Source organism: Pseudopipra pipra, chromosome 15, assembly GCF_036250125.1.
Source record: "Pseudopipra pipra isolate bDixPip1 chromosome 15, bDixPip1.hap1, whole genome shotgun sequence".
NCBI classification, from domain to species: Eukaryota; Metazoa; Chordata; class Aves; order Passeriformes; family Pipridae; genus Pseudopipra; species Pseudopipra pipra.
Window position 1 is genome coordinate 16454162 of NC_087563.1, and position 14224 is coordinate 16468385.

Here is a 14224-nt window from a genome sequence, read left to right on the forward strand (position 1 = left end):
AAACTAGGATTTTGCGATTGGGTTTTTTTTTTTTTTTATTTTAGCACCTGAAAAGTAACTTCAGTGGAAAAACAATCTATAGAGCAGTTTAAGAATATGAGGTGCATTCAGGAGAAATTTTGGGCTATAGTAAATGCTTCCATGTGTGATAAGGGTAATTTAGCACAAAATCTTTTATTTCCTCAAAACTGGCCAGACTTTAGAAAAACGTTATGATATTAATGAGACAGAAATCTCTGAGAATTCAGTGCATGGCACACAGGGAAATCAAAAATTAATTTAAGAGGGCATATTCCCAAGCTATGAGGGTTATTGACAACAATCAGTACATTCAGGAAGTCATCAAACACTATTTTCTTTCCAAAAGAGTACATAGAAAGACGTAGGTTTTCATTTTGCTTCATATTCATATTTCATATTCATTTATTACCCAATATACAGTTATTGTGACCATATTTCTATTACATGAAGTCTTTGGAAAGTATTCACCACAACTGATACCCAGAGAATGCTTTACTTTCCATGGCTCAATTTGTGGGACAGGTCAACTGACACTTGAGACTAATTCTGCTTGCCTGGTTAATCCACAAGCTTCAGAATAACCCTCTAAGCACTTCCAAACAAATATCCTGGCCCATTTCTCACTGATATTCACCCCAGTGCTTTCAATAAGCCATTTTTTTACAGACAAAAATGTCATCAGAGGAATTAGTAAGAGCAGTGCAGTCCAGGTGATTCCCATAGAGGGAGATGTTGCTTTGTTTTTTCCTTATTTTAAAGTTTTCCTGCCCATGTCATGGGAAAAACTTCACATGCTCTGGTCACCGCACGGGCACTTCCTGACATGTAGATTTTTAAGATGAGCAAATCATGCACCAGAACTGTCTATTACTGAATTCAGTGTTTCCATTGAATTCCAGAGCACCAGCAGTGACATGGCAGTTGTTGAGCCAGCATTACTGAATTTATAATTTATCACTGTTTTCTTAACCTTTCCAGAGGAGACCATGAGGATGCTCAGGGGGCTGGAGCACCTCTGCTATGGAGACAGGCTGAGAGAGCTGGGGGTGTTCAACCTGGAGAAGGCTCCAGGGAGACCTTATTGTGGACTCTCAGTACTTAAAGGGAGCTTATAAAAAGATGGAGAGAAACTTGTTACATGGGCAGATAGTGATAGGACAAGGGAGAATGGTTTTAAACTGAAAGAGGGGACATTAAGAATGGATTTTAGGAGGAAATTCTTCCCTATGAGGGTGGGGAGGCTTTGGCACAGGTTGCTTGGAGAAGCTGTGGATGCCCCATCCCTGGAAGTGTTCATCTAGCCTGGATGAGACCTGGGCTAGTGGAAGGTGTTGGAGCAAGACAAGCTTTAAGGTCGCTTCCAACCCAAACTATCCCATGATTCCACAGTTCCCAAAGAGGGATGGAGATGGAAACTGTTCTTACAAAGCAATTGGGCAGCTACTGCATTCCCAGAACTCCTCAGGTGCTTCAGCACACCCCAGGCTGCCCACGTCAGCTGGCACCACTTGTGACATGAACACACTTCTGTGTCCATCACAAACATGCAGCACCATCACTTCCTCATTCTATCCTTTCTCCACACACCTCCAAACGAACAGAAGGAATGCTGGGCTGTCTCTGATAGGAATGAATTTATGAAGCTCAGGTTACACTGAGGACATGACCCCCCAGGAAGCTTTTGTTTGCTATGACAGCCCATGATCTTCATATCTGCCAGAGAAGTTTTGTTTAATTTGAAGAGAAGGGTTTGTCTCATTAGATGGAGCCTCGGATTTCATTGCTGCCTGGTATTGTGGTGGACTCTAATTCTCTTGACTCCTTCATGAACCATAATCTATATAATGTCTGCTGTCCAGCACAGAAGCTTTTTTAATTAATATTCCCCAGAGAGGTGATCTGATTTTGCTTTTGCAGGCAAAGAAATGGGTCTGCTTTAAAAATAACCTCTTATATGAAATGATGCATCATAGCACTCCCATGCAGAACAGCAGTTAGGAAAGTATTCCATAGCAACGGCCACATCTTAATAGAAGATCATCTCCTGGACATCTCCCTCTGCATTTCTGCAATTACCAACTATGTCTCCTACCATCTGCAATTACATAAAATCCCTCTGGCAACTACAGCTATTGCTTACATGGAAAATTAATGTTGGGGAGCAACGGGATTTAATAACTAAATATAAGAAATGTAAGTTATTACTACATGACTATCTGCCAAGCTTTACCCCAGCTACCAGGAGCCATTGAACTGATCAGCACGGGATGTAATTTTGAATTCCTGGACTTAATAATATAAATCATAGCCCTTGGATTTAATATTTTCTTTGTGCTGTAACGCAGAACTTTCCCCAGCCACTTTGACATTAAAAATGCAGCATTTGGAATATCCAAAAGGAATGGCCTGATTTGCTTAATGGACAACCTGGAAGCAGGTTGTGCTGGGAGCAGCTGTGGCCACACAGGTCTGCCTGTTCCCTGGTGCTCCAGGGTGTGTCCAGGCCTATTTTATATCACGTTTCTTCCATATTGCTGGGAAACAAGCAGTTATGTTTCCTGATGTCACTGTGTCATACTGCTGTTGGGCTACTGGTTTCATAAATCAAAACAGCACTTAGATTTTATTTAGAAGAAGCAAGTTTTGAAATGCATTGTATTGGAGGTTAATATTATCCCTTATCTACAGATTAATAATGATTTTGCAGACTTTGGCTTTTTTCTTTTGTCACAGCATCCATTATGAATGTATAAATGATGTCACAACTTGGTTAAAAAGGTGCAGTTATCATAGTGGCTCTTGTTTTCCAGTTTTAAAATAAAAAGGTTGCCTTTTTTTTTAAAAAAAGTGACACTTTATTTAAAATATTTTCAAAGCAATTGAACATTTTCTGATAGGGGGTATAAGTACTGATAAAAATTTCCATAGTTGGCATTTCTCTAGAAGAAAGCAGTGACTAAAATGGCACACATGTTTGAAAAAGTTGGTTGGCACAAATATAATTTTGAGGAAGAAAATAAGAGGTCGCCTGACTAGAAAGATTTAGAACAAAGTAAATTCTTGGTACTAAATTATCTCTGTCTACCAGCCTGGGAACTGAATCCCAGACATCCACTTCTTGTGCCCTGGAAGAATTAATCTCGCTATAACATATTAGCACCAGTTGGTAGCTCTGCTACAGAACAACATGCCTGGCAATGAATATGGAGTCACCAGTGCCTTGGGAATGTCAAGGCAGGAAGAAATGTTCAAAAGAGGGGGAATATCCCAGTTATCATGACTTGGATGTCAAAGCAAAGAGTGACTGAAAATGGAATGAATCCTGTTCACCTGTGGGAGATAAAGGCTGAGTGTAAAACAGCAGCTCGGTTCAACCAAGTCAGGTTTTGAATCGTGCTGAAAACAAACTGTAGGTCTCTGGTGGTTAAGGAGATAAAGGGGGATCAGTAAGATCAATGCACGAAACAGGTATCAAACACACCGTGGTTCCAGGTTCCAGCAGCAGTTTGTGGTCAATCTCAGAAGTTTCTGATCTTGATGGGCTAATTTTGAATTACAGGGAAGCTGAGTATCCTTCTAGTGGCTGGAAACCAGAGCAAGTAAAAGCACAGACCTGGTCCAAACCCCCCTCAGTGCTGCAGTGAGTCATCTCTCACATGGGAACGGTGACAGTGGATTATAGCAATCCCTGAGGGGCAGGTCAGCCCTCTGGAATCACAGCTAATACTCTGCTGGGACTACTCAGCTAATACTCTACCAGGGCTGTGGGTTGCATTAAAAGTGAGATGAGCTCTGAGTGCATTTGGTAGGAGGTCACTGCCCATCTGAGGGGGAAGGCAAGAATGCCAACAGCATGACCCACAGCACAGGTATGTGTGTGTGACTGTACCCTGAGGGCAGGGAGTTCAGAAGCATGGATTGGTCATATAGGCTGCAAAGAGAGAGGAGGCTGAGCAGCTGAAGGAGGCTCAGATAGACCCTTCAGAGAAATAACTCCATGTCTGAGGAATCTGTGCTTCTTTTGATCAGGTAAAGGTGGAAGGAAAAGAGCAGGGATCTGCTGGCAGGGCACAAGACGTCCTACAGGGATATTTCAGAAGGCTGCAGTAACCAAGGACATGCATTCTCAGTATCCAATAAACACACAACAACAAATAAACACACCAGTGACAAATGGGGTGACGCATTCAGAATTAAGATAGCTGTCCCAAAGTGAAAACACTTATCAAAGTTTAAGAGGATTATCACCAGCCACAACCCTTCCCACACAGCTCTGCCCCCTCCCAGGCAATATTTCCTTCTCCATCATCTCTGCTGCATAAACAAGTTAAGTGTTTATATTCTCAATCACTCAGAAATATCTTCTGCAAATAGTCTCTTGAGGTTGCTAAAATTGATTACAGAGTCAGAGTGTCAAACTGAAGTAAGAGTACAAAAATGTAAGAATATGAACTGTTTACATTAATCACAAAGACAGAGGAGCTCTGAAAAGGTGCTTTTTATCATACTACATATAAATAAATAAATCACAAAGCAGGCAAAGGGAATAAAATCTAAGCCAAGGCTTGTTTCAGTGAGGTAGTTCATGTAGTGCAGTTTCTCAGGCTTCTGTAGCAACTTCTAGACAGTCGTGACACACTGTGTGCTTTAAAAATGGGTGTTCTTTGTAGACCCAGCAGGTGTGCAATATGATAAATCTGTGTTTTGGTGGGAGGTGAGCCAGTCAATGTCAACAATAAAAATGATCAACAGCAGTCTCCTGTTCCATGGACAAATTGTTCAGGCCCTTTGCAAATTCAGGCAGCTCCCACTCCAGAAATTCTCACCACTGGTGTTTCGAAGGCTTTCTTCAAAAGCACAAAATACGGAGATTCCCTTCAAACCAGACAAAGTGAGCAATGATAGTAGAAGAGCATAGAAAGTTACCTACACTGCTCTCCCAGATGGTTCCTTCTATCTGCCCTTGGAGAATCATAGAATCACAGAACGGTTTGAGTTGGAAGCGACCTTAAAGATCATCTTGTTCCAACCCCCAGCTCCGTACACCTTGTAACCTTCCATCAGTCCCAGGAGACAATGTTGTGGGTTCTTTAAATTTCACAGGGGCCTTTGTTGCTCATATCAACAGAAATATTGGGGGGGGTATTTATATAAAACTTGTGTGTGTGACAGTAAAAGAGAGTGGGAAGAGTCAAGGACTGGAGGACCAGTTCTGTTGAGTGCTCTGCAGAGCACATGGGAAGGGTTTTTGTGTGGGTAGCACCACCGGCAAGGCAAAAGGGAGCAGAGCTCCACTGTGATGTGAACGCAGAGGAGGAGGTGGGAGGGAGATGATGTGTGTGGGTGAGAACACAAGGAAAGCAGAGCGTGTCAGCTGTGAAAGAGGAACCACGGCAGATGGCCTAGTAAGGACTGTATCCATATCCTTGGGTTAAGGGCAATCAGGGACTATAGGGTACTTACCCAGCAGGGAGTCTTTGTTAAGCAAAACTGCCCCACTGAACGGTATTCAGGGTGTAATTAGCACTCAGGGAGCACAGTCAGGACAAGGCTGCATTTGACCGTGTGCTGCACTGACAGGTAATGAGAGGTGTCTTGGGAGACACCGAGTTTGGCTGCGTTAAAACACAGACCAAGTCTGGCCGTTTAGAGAGATGAGAGCACAATTATAATGCCTGAAACACTTTTCGAAGGGATGCTTCTCAGACCAGCCACACATCATAGGCTGTCCCCCCACCCCGTTTTTCATTCTTCCTTTAAACCATCTTCTTCCTGCTATTTTGTATGACAAAGGCATTGTGATGATGTGCTGATACTGAGCAAAATAAGGAGAGATGGAGGGCAGGGTGGTTGATGAGAAGAGCAGGAGAGAAGCTCCTTGACCTCCAGTAGCTGTTTGTAGCTGCAATGATATTATGTCACTGTCAGCTGTTACAGCTCTACCCGTGAAAGAACAGCAAGGGACACTGGGGAGGAGGCTATGGGCTGGCATCCGCTTTGGGCACTGAAGAAAGAGGATGCTCCATTCGGGTGGGAGCAGTGGAAGACTCTGGGAACACTGGCAAGCCAGGAATCTTTCAGGACATTCAAAACTCCAGCTGCCCCTAGTCCCACCATTGTACAGGCAGTGGCAGTTTGTTGTGAACTGTCTGTCCTGCAGCCAAGATCCGCTGTGGCAGCTCCTCTTTCACACTGGCAGCCGGCGGGCGAGGCACCTGGAGAAGGCAGAGGGGAGGGTGGTGAGGGACCGAACCCTGGTCGGGGCAGCAGCAACGCGGGGCTCCCACCCCCGCAAGGTGAACTCAAGGACATCCCACGCACAGACCCCTCCAAAGGCTCCATCTGGGGCCTCTGGAAAATGGCACCGAGCCATTTTTGTACAGCACGATGCACAAAGTGCCTGCGCCTCGCGTGATGACCCGGTCGCCTGTTCTCTCCCCTCCACGAACCACACACTTCACGCCGGGAGGAACGCGGCTCGCACCCCTCGCTCTGTCCTCCCGGGCCCCGAAGGCTGAGGGGCGAACGCCTTTGTACACAATGGCCCGGGCGGGAGCAGCCGCGGAGGCCGCGGGGCCGAGGGCTCAGCCCCGCGCAGGCACCGGGGCCGGGGCAGCTGCCGCCGGGGGCCGCCGCGAGGCGGGGGAGCCCCCGGGACCCCCGGGGAGATGGCCGTGAGGGGATGGTGAGGGGATCACGGGAGATCGTCAGGAGACCGAGAGGGACCGTCAGGGGACGGACCGCGAGGGAGCTCTAAGCGTCCCCGCCGCGAGGGGCGGGCGGTGGATGTGACGCGCGGGCGCGCGCGGCATTGTGGGAGCTCCGCCAGCCCGTCCAGCCGATCCCGGTGGCCCCGCGGGCGGAGCGGAGCGGCGGGAGCGGCAGCGGGAACGGGAGAGGGAGCGGGGCCGCCGCCGGCCGACGGGAGACATCTTGCCCGCGCCGTAAGTGCCCGCCGCGCCCGCCCGCCGAGCGGGGAAGGGAGGGGGGCGCGCCGGGGGCTCTGTCGCGGCGCGGTGACACCGGCGGCGGGGGGGGCGCGGGGGTGGCCGGTCCCCTCCCCTGGGGGAGCCCGGGGGTCGGCTCTGCTGCCGCTCGTTGTTGTCTCGGGTGAATCCCGGAGAGCCACCCGCGCCCAGCGAAATGGTGGCAGCGGGGCCGTATTTCCATGGAATCCGCTGTGGAATGACGGTGTGGGGCCGGGGGGAGCCCGGCGGGGGTGCGGGGCCGCGGTCCGCCCCCGTCCCTGCTGCTCCAGGCACCGGCGGGCTCCTTCCTCGGCGCTCCCGCCGGGCAGCGCGGGGTGATCGAGGGACACTGCGAAAAGCGCAAGGGAAAAGCAGCAGGACGCGTTGTTTTGTTGTGTTTTTTTTTTTTTTTTTCCCCCGTGCGTTTCACTTCGGGATGAGGAACCCGCGGCGCAAAAGTTACCTGCGGCGTGTGAACGACTTAATGAAAAACAAAAGCCAAATGGCGCTTCTTAAAACCGCACGCGGAGAGCGGTAAAAAAAAAAATAAAAAAATAAAATAAATAAACGTTCGGCTGGAAGAAGAATAGGGGCTCGCTATTCTTTTGGAAGTGTCACTTGCCGAGGAGCCCGCAATATGTCTGCCTGCAGGCTCGGAGCGGCCCTGGGGACCGCCCGGGTGTGGGTGTTCCGGGGGGACCGCCAGCACTGCAGGTGGATGCGGGTTCCTGGGGCTCCGCACCGGGCACGGCACAGGAGCGCTGCCATCGGCCCGGGGGGGACAGCGAGGGCGGCAAACTCCTCCTGCAACTTGCACCTTCCCGCAGTCCTTTTGTTTTCCCTGTAATCTTTAAAAGTAAGTTGCGGAAGGCCCGTGAAATCGCGTCTGAAGCCGGCAGTGGGAGCCAGCTCGTGTGCGAGCAGGGTGGTGGAAAACGGGATGGATGGAGGCTTGTTGTTGAAATATATTTGGATGAGGCTCGTTATTTGTCTCTTGACCGTACAAATGAACAACCATTTTTTTCCCCCCCAGGACCGTGTGTAGCTGTCACTTAGCAACAGGTCTGTAGGGAACTTTGCAGATCCACTGCCTCCCCCTTTCTGAAGAGTGGAAGAAATAAATGAGCTAAGGAGCAAGAGTGCAATTAATAAAAACAGTACCTGGGTTCTTGGGTACAGCCCAGAGTCGAAATACTTAAGTGGGAACAAGACAATTAGAGTTGCTTTGAAAATTAGATTTTATTGCAGTTGGGTATCAGAGATTTTATATCAAGTGGTTCCTAGAAAACTACCCAATGTGTTTGGGGTTTGGGGGCTTTTTTTTCCCCAAGTGTTATGAAAGGAAGGAATTAGATTGTTGTTTACTCAGTAATGGTTGCAGGTTATTTTGCTGCATTATGATTCATAACCTTTCACACTGAAATCTCCTGGGTCCCTAAAGAGTAACTTTGGTTTGCTGTTTGTACTGCATACCCTTCTGATTGCCAGCAAAGCCAAATGTTGACAGTGTAGATTAAGCCATAACTGATCTGAAAACTAGTAGCAAGACTAGAATTTGGCCTAATGACAGTAGTACAGGAAGAGTACTTAAGCACTGCTTATTTTGTACATCAACATTAGCAAAAAGAGAAGTCCACTACTGCAAGCTTAGACTTAAAAGAAATTGGTGTGTTTAAATTTGTCCTTAGGAGTTGCCTGGTTCTGCCAATGCACAGCAGTGAGCTTTGATACAAGATATTCTCTTGATAGGAAAGGTGATATATAATCACACTGTGGAAGAATCATCATGAACCTGAGCCCTCAAAGAAATTCAGAAGTATTTTTGTACAACTCTGTCAAGTGGGATCAAGGCCTGTTGTCTGTTCCACAGAAAAGGTTATAAAGTAGGGATACAGGAGGAGGAATCTGGAACTGATGCCACAAGAGGGAAGAAGAAAAGAGGTTCCAGGTAGATCTTTCGCTGGGAGAGGGAATATTGGCCTAGTGGGCAGTGCTGTGAGCATTAGGTTTTGTCCACTCAAGAGGTAAAATTGGAAAAGAATCATGCAGTGCTTGTGGAAAGAATGCAGGGCTGGCTTGCTTGCTTGTTGGGGAAAGATGCTATCAATGCATAGAGAAGCTATAATTCCTTACCCAGACCCATTCTAAAGACAGGATGGGCAGGGTTCGTGGTCCTTGCTCCAGGAGTGAGGTGAGAATCACGCCATTCATGACCTCAGTGGGTCGAGTTCTTGCACTCCCTTCCCTCAGCAGTGTAGCATCTATCTTAAATTTCATTCTGCATCCACATTTTGCCCTGGAAACATCCACGTGAATTGTTTGTTATGGTTTTGTTTTCTTCCAAAAATGTCTAGGGGCAAAGGAGTTTTCAAAATGTTCTTTAAAACAGTTTTTCTGACCACTGAGTTCACAAACCATCCAGTGCTTTAAGGCCATGTATCAATTTTTTCTTGCTTCCTGTCAAGTATACAAAAACCTATAATGTACAAATGGGCTTATTTTGGGCCAGTTCTCCCAGCAGTGGTCAGTGAAGACAACTGTATTTACGTTTTCCTGAGTATTGGTGGCAGGATGCCCAGCTGAAACTCTTGTCACGCTCCCAGCACTGTTCAGTGTGGAGGTTTGCACATTAAGGGGTGTTTGTTTTGGTGTTTCAGACCCACGGGGGGAGGGAGGGACTTGTGCCAGTTGAATACAATTGTGCAACAGTGTTTTGTTTAGTACACAGATTTAATGAAAATGTTATTCCTCTTTCTCCCATCCTTTATGTTTTGGGAATTAAGTCCTCTTAATCTTCAACAGCAAGTGCACCTCATTCCTAGATGAGGAGTGTTCTCTCAGCTTACCAAGTGAAAATAAATGTATATTTGGTGCTGCCTTTTCAGATGATAAATTAATGTAGTTTTGGAACGGATGTTTCAGTGGTTTCACACCAGTTTCACAACTGGTTTCACTCCTCTGTCCGTTTCAGACCTCAAAGAGTTACTGCTTTGATGAAGATCTTGAGCTGAAGTTTGAAATCACATGAGATCAAATGATAACTGAGTGAGAGCTCTTCTCAGTGCTCTCGTACCTAGAACCCACAGTGCCAGGCTGAGCCCCTCTCTGCTAGGCAGGCACTGTTAGAGCCCATTTTATACCCACTCTGGGCAGTGCATTTTATAAATATGCCAGACTAGCTTCTGATTAGCCAAGAACAGAGCAAGTTAGTTGTCAAAGCAAATTCAAATGCACCTTTTCAAAAAGAGTTCAGCGAGCAGCGATTATTGTAGTACATAAAGAGATTTAAGAGAGAATGGCAGCACTTATATTGTTAATCTTTTGAAACAATGGAAAGAAAATAGCGTTGCAGCTAATCTCTTTTGTGATACAAAAATGAACTTCCCAGCGTAGTCTTTGTGCTGAAAGAAGAGAAAAATAATTACTACGTCTTGTATTTCTCCTATTGTAGTAATGATCTCCTGGATTCCACTACACTTACTGAGATGATGATGTAGATCTAAATTTAATCATCTCTTTGCTGAGTGCAGTTAATACAGCAGTGCAAGCCCACGAGCAGAACAGTCCCTGCCTGACAGCAGCAGCATTCATAGTAATTTGTTTAGTCATTAAGAACCTGTACCTGAAAACTCTTAATAGCAGGGTGGTTTTATTACTGCTGTTTGATCAAAGTAGCAGATCGACTCAGCTAATAAAGAACTGGTGTTTGGAATTTGGGTATCACTTTGCCAGGATGTGCAGCCTGTACTTGCAGAATTATGTGATGTTAAGCCTTTCAGAAAAACAGATGCCTATGTGCATTTTAGGAAGATGGTATTTAAAAGTGTTGTTTAGCAGAGTATCTTCACGCAGGAAAATATGGCCAACCAGAGTTCCTACAGCCAACTTCAGCCAGAAAAATGTTAATTATGGTGATTTCATCACAACACCTTAACGTTTTCTTAGAATATGTATTTCTGGCTTGCAAAGATGTGACAGCAGAGGAGCCTTGTAACTTGAATCTTGTAACCACCAAATCTCGTTTGTGTGCATTTGGACATCTTAGAAAGCAGTGTGAGTCTTGCTACAGTCCTTAAGGGGTTTTCAAAAGGCTGTGGATCAGGTGCTAAATTCTGCACTGAGGGCAATCTGTGTCCAAGCACAGCAGAGCCACTGAAGAATATAGTGTTAAATTTGATTTGAAGTGAAAGGTGAACGTAGATATTTGACTGCTCAGTGATATCCCCTGATTATCACAGTGATAATTTTGTGAACTGTCCCATTGAAACAAAACCATTTTATTGTCAAAATCTTCAGAGACTTTGCAACGTATTTGGTAAAGTTTCTCAGTAATTCCATTGCAAAGGCAGGAGAGAAGAAAGAAAGGAAAGTACTGGTCCATTGACTGTCACTGGCTGTGATTCATTTAAAAATATATTTACTTATTATGCCACTCAAATCCCTGTGAACTGTAGCTCATGTGATAAGGTTCCTTCGGTTGCCTCTGATCTGCGGGCTCCCGGTGACTCAGCAAACAGCTCTGGTTCATTAGTGTTGGCAGCAGTCCAGAGTTTCTGGTGTTACAAAGATAAACCATTTTGGAGCGTGGAAGGGCTTTCTTTGGGTTTTGATCTGTTGCCGTGCTCTTTACTTTTCACTTCAGTCCATTTTCTTGTGGCCTTTGCAAGTGAAATCTCTTTCCCTTCTCTTTTTCTGTGGAGAAGGAGAACGTTCTGAGCTCCTTTGGGCCATCCCTCAGCTCAAAGGCAGGACAAACAGGTTCTGCAAAGGAATGATGCTGAGTACACAACGAAGCTCTGAAAAAGGTTTGCCATGCCAGGCTCTCACTTTCACCTCCCAAATTACATGGTTGGCAACAGCAAAAGTGGTACTTGAAACCCAGTTAAGTTTCCCACCCTCCACCCCCAACATCTGAACATTCCATGATTCACCAGGTGTGGGAATGGGATCCTTGAGATGGGAAGCTCTGAAACTCATCATCACATTTCACTGTTAATACTAAAAGTTCCAGAAGTTCTTGGTTTTTTCAATATGCAGCCCCCCTCACCACCACCTTTCTGATTCAGACAAAGTTTTTTTCCTTACAAATAAACTTATGACAGAAAGGTCCTTAATGTTCTGTATGAAGGGACCAGGTTAAATGTCAAGATAGGTCCAGGGTTATCCTAAATATTAATGTAAGGAATGTCACCAAGTGTATAAAATACAGGGAGAGAATAACCTGTAGAATTAGCAGAGGTGATAAACTAAGGTTATAAAATTTGTATATGGGTCAGTGTTATTCTGTATTGGCACCTACTTTAGTAATGTTTTGATCTAAATGTTGCAGCAGCTGATGACTGACACTCTCCCAAAAACATCAGGAAGTAAGGATTTCCATATTCTCTCCCAGCTATTCTGACTATCCCATAAACTCATAAGCTAAATGGTTTATAGAAGTTTACTGCTTAAGGCTTGCAGGTTTTCTCTGGGAAAAGCGTGTTTTTCACCCATCAGTAACAAACCAAAGGTGCTGTGGGACAGCACAGGTATTTCTCACACCCTTTTCTCTGGTGTTCAAGTCAATGAACTGCTTCACATTTGTGAGATTGAACATCTGTGGTGCTGTTGACGAAAATGGATTATGAAATACGAAAATAATCTCTGGCAGAAGGTCCATAGCCAACTCAAAGCCCCACCCAGCCTTCCTGCTAACAAAGCCAGTGGTAACTAGATGAGGAAATGCAATTAAACGGATGGGTTTTTAAATCACTGGTGAGCTCCAGTTAGACAGTTTCTCAAGGCAAGAAAATTGGCTTTTGTCCTCTTCTTCACAGAATAATGATGGTTGCAGAGCTGAGCCCACAGCAGATGAAAGGAGAAGGAGCCCTTTTGATGGCTTCTCCTTTCCCTACATTCCTGGCTGGGTTTTGACATAAATTTCCTAAATGTAGTTTGAATTCCATCTGAGCTGCAGAGAGGGGGTTATTTTGTTTACCTTTAACAAGCAGTAAGCCCATTGCATTTAATTTACCTGATGTGTTGTGCAGGTATGGAATCTGATGGGTGGAATATGGAAGTGGAAAGGAAAAGAAATGTTTGATACTTGTGCTTCTTTAGTTCTCCTGAGTGGTCTTCATTTGGCAGTTAGGAGTCTGAATCTCAGTGACTCACTGAGATTTAGAGGACTGCAGGATGTGTCAGCACAGAACAGAAATTGCAAAACTTAAAAGTGGGGTTGGTGAACCTGTTCTGCTGAATACTGAGCTCCCTCAGCTGTGGATTCAGACATGTAGCAAATACAGTCAGGTTCATAAGGGCAAGGAGAGAATTCAGGATAAACAAGAGAAGATGGAAAGGGAAGCAGAGCAGTGGTGTGATGGGAAGGCAGGCTTAAAGGGGCTTCACTGTGGAGTGTATGAACACACCAGTGAATTTGCATGTGTATGAGGCAGCATTTGTGCAGCCAGGGAAGAGCTGGGATGCACAGAGGTCTGGGTATCACTGATGCATTCCACTGGTTTCCCTAGAGTTTGGGAGGGAGGGGGAGATGGGCACTGTCTCCTTGCCCCTGAGGGAATTTCAGAACCCAGTGAATTGCCTAAGCCTGCGCAGATACCTTGAGAGCCTGTGAACCCTCCACCCCTTTGGGTTTGTCAGCTTCTATTTACAGCCTGAGCAGAAATCAGAGAGAGAACAGAATATGTTTGACAGCTGTATCAGCAGTAGGTTTCCTCCCTGAGATAAACTGAGATACAGTTGTCAGATGTCTGCTGGGTGTTCAGACCCCTGTGCTCTGAGGGAAAGGTGGCAGATGGAAGTTCAGCACATTCCTGGAGGGCATGTTGAAACAACACAGTCTTCGGTGTGGAGATTGTTGGGCTTCAATAGATTCAGATCTCAAGGGGGTCATTTCAGCTCTTTCTAAAAATAGGACATTTAGTGTACAGTAGATGTATTTTGCCATCCATAAGCTTTTGTTCTGTCAATTCACACTTCTTGAAAAATGAAGTTTTTAAAGAGGGTGAATACACTTTAGGAAAGCTTTAATGGACACGTTTTTTCCTAGTTAGAAATGTAGTTGTTCAGGAGCATAACTGTCCTACCACAGCTGTTCAAATCATCAAAAGTCCCACCAAAGGTCTTTTGTGGAGAGCAGAGGGTTGTGTCAGCCTCCTTGTTGCAGAAGGCATCCTCTGCTCCAATGCAGGAGCTCTCTTTTAAATCTGGTAATCTTCACTCTTTGCTCCATTATG

At 45.6% G+C, this 14224-nt stretch overlaps 1 protein-coding gene and 1 long non-coding RNA gene across 6 annotated transcripts in view; one reads left to right on the top strand and one right to left on the bottom strand.

Moving 5' to 3' along the window:
• Nucleotides 1-335: 335 nt before the first annotated feature.
• LOC135422735 (uncharacterized) lies at nucleotides 336-6713 on the bottom strand. 2 transcript variants are annotated; one of them, XR_010434557.1, is made up of 2 exons: nucleotides 6347-6713; nucleotides 336-6236 (listed from the first exon to the last, which is right to left on the bottom strand). It is a non-coding gene; the product is annotated as an uncharacterized LOC135422735 (long non-coding RNA). The 2 variants fall into 2 exon arrangements; XR_010434558.1 differs by having other exon boundaries at nucleotides 6343-6713.
• A 151-nt stretch (nucleotides 6714-6864) lies between these two features.
• LOC135422734 (core histone macro-H2A.1) overlaps nucleotides 6865-14224 on the top strand; it is a 41668-nt gene continuing 34308 nt past the window's right edge. Inside the window, exon 1 of one of the 4 annotated variants that reach the window (XM_064672191.1) lies at nucleotides 6865-6965. The gene's annotated coding sequence lies outside the window, so the exon portion shown is untranslated. The remainder of the gene's footprint in view (nucleotides 6966-14224) is intronic. The other 3 variants (XM_064672190.1, XM_064672194.1, XM_064672193.1) reach the window with 3 other exon arrangements.